We start from the raw sequence: 2,752 nt of genomic DNA, 5'->3' as shown, positions 1-2,752 counted from the left end.
TGTTAGGAGGCTGGAGTGCTTCAGTGGGGAGGTGGGAAGAAATGGATGGCCAGGGGAACGGCAGAAACAATGGGAAATTTTTCAAAAGTTAATAGGAAAGAGGTACGAGTGGAATCTGAGTTAAGTCAGGACTGTTGGATGAGAAGTCAGGAAGCAGGGATTATGAAGGGTTTTGGCCATGAGGAAATCTTGCCATTTTTCTTCAATGAAGTCATTAGTGTTCAGTGGGAGAGACAACTAATGTTGTCTTCCAGAAAGAATTCTATCACAAAAACCTTGCACCAAGTGTACTGGAGTTGTGGTAAAATTAATTGATATGGCTAGCCTATCAATTTCTAATTTAATGAAAATTCACATTTGTGAATAATTTCATCAATAGTTTGTGTAAATGCTATCAATGCTCCTCCCCATTAAGAAAACATATGTTTTCCATATTTTTCCCTCAGTTCCCAAGGGCTCTGGAAACCATGTCATGAGATTCATAGGGCAATCTGACCAAATTCAAGATGAAAAACCCTTCACTACTACTCAGTATTATAACTCAAAACCCCTTTCCCTTTATGCAGCTGCTCCGAGAACCACCCATATCAATGGGAACCACGAGACAAAGGTTACATGGTGCTCAGATAACTGGGGGAGCTCACAATGTTCAAAGAAATGTGCAGTGGAGTACAGTAAAGGAAAAGCCTCACAAAGAGGTACGGCAATGATAAAAGAAAACACCGTTTGGGAAATGTGGACTTGGTCCCAGAATGACAAAGCTTTCACAAAGCTTTTGTTTTACGTAGTTTTGTTTCTCGGAATTGCTGCAAAAGCAGAGACTTCCCTTTTCTAGTCTCCCGCTAACAGCACTTTGTCTCTCAGATATGTGGGAAACTAATGTTTTAAATGATCAGTTTAACCAAATACCAATACGGAAGCTTTCCTGAGAATACTATAATGATGAAATAACTATATTTAATTATAATGGTGTATGTATCATAATCAATTACATAGTGTCCTAGTTAATGTATAATGTTTAAGACATTAAGAAACAAACACAAAGACAAAATTTTCTTTGCTACTTGACAATTAGATGACTTTAGGAAGACAGCCAAATTTTATCAGACCTGCTGATACAAGCCTATAATACCAGCTTCCTATAAAATTGAGGCCGGAGGATTACATATTCAAGGACTGCCTAGATAATTTGGTAGCACACTGTCTCAAAATAAAAAATAAAAAGAATGTTGGGAATCTAGTTTGCTGGTAGAGAACTTATCCAACATGCATGAGGCCCTGGATTCTGTCTCTAATAGTACAAGGAATTGGAAAAGGAGAATTCCAGAGTTTTGAAATCTCAGGCCTAGTATTAAGGAGAAGGTGTTCAGAACTATAACAAATTCATAAAATTTGTGTAGTAGTTTAATGGAATAAAAATGACATCATGTTTGTAGAGCAATTGGTGTAAGGATTCTCTGATCATCATTTGTGGTTTCTATTTTTGTTTGTTTTGGTTTTAACTCTTTGAGACACAGCTTCACTTTGTACCCCAGGCTAATCTGAACTCTCAGTTATCTTGATTCAGCTTCCTAAATCCTGGGATTGCAGGCATGCAGCACCATACCTGACATGCACTGGCTTCTGTCAGTATCATTATTGTTAAACTAAAATGGATTCGCTCTTATCTAAGCTAGAAAAGAAAAAACAGAACCAGCTTTGACTTCCTATTTATTGTTGCAAGTCCTGTGCTTAAAATTGCTTCTATTTTTAAATGCTTTGTTTTCTTCTAGTAAACTATACCATTTGATATTCCATACTATTTAATGTTTCTTTCTGCTCATTGTGTTACATCTTCCATGTTAGCATAGAAGCACCAAGCAGACAGGAATGTATTCTTAACCCTACATCAGGTGTTCCAGTGAGGAACATGGCATAGGCCAACCAGAAAACAATGAAGTTGACTCAGCATATAGTGTAGGCTGCATAAATCTGTCAGTCGGCATCAAAGGCTATAAACAACTGTGAGTGTCCTGAGAGTACCTGGAAATCAGATGTGATGTGTGTGTGTCAGTGCCCACTGTGCACAGCCATTTCCATGCAGCAGGGAACACAGTGAGGACTGGCTGATTTATTGCTGATTGAAAGCTGCTTAATGAATTATGACTGCTTAGCATAACAGAGAGGTGAGGAAATTTGAAGAGGGCCTGGTTGATCAGCAGAGTGATTTAAATGTTAGAAAATAGGATTTAGGATGAGAGGCTGAGGGAATTGGGGTGATTTAGCCTAGAGAAGAGTAGGGGAAGATGATACACAGCAGACGAAGGCCAGCTGTTCTCCATTTTCCCAGACTAATCCATGTAATGAAATTCAGGAGGTGATGTGTTAAAATAAATTCACTGAGGGACCTTAGGTTTTTAAGCATACATTTGTATTATGACTTTGGGGGACTTTCAAATTAAAATTATAGTGGAGAATTATAGTTGAAAAATAAAACTGCAATGGAAGTAGTTATAATTACCTGGAAATACATATATGGATTTAAGTCAAATGTAATAGTAGCCACATTACAGAAATATGTAAAAAAGTCTGCATACTTTGATTGTATGTAAAGCCTTCACTGACCAAATTAATTGTATTCTCATTATTTCCAAAATAGCTGTTCATTTGGTGAGACTTTGATGTGGAAGGATTTGTTACAGTCTTTTCCCAGGAGATAAACTAATCTAAAACTTTATGCATAAAAGAAATATGCAGAATAATTAATGCCACA

The sequence above is a fragment of the Chionomys nivalis genome, chromosome 5 (genome assembly GCF_950005125.1).
Source record: "Chionomys nivalis chromosome 5, mChiNiv1.1, whole genome shotgun sequence".
Taxonomy (NCBI): Eukaryota; Metazoa; Chordata; class Mammalia; order Rodentia; family Cricetidae; genus Chionomys; species Chionomys nivalis.
This window is presented reverse-complemented; position numbering follows the sequence as displayed.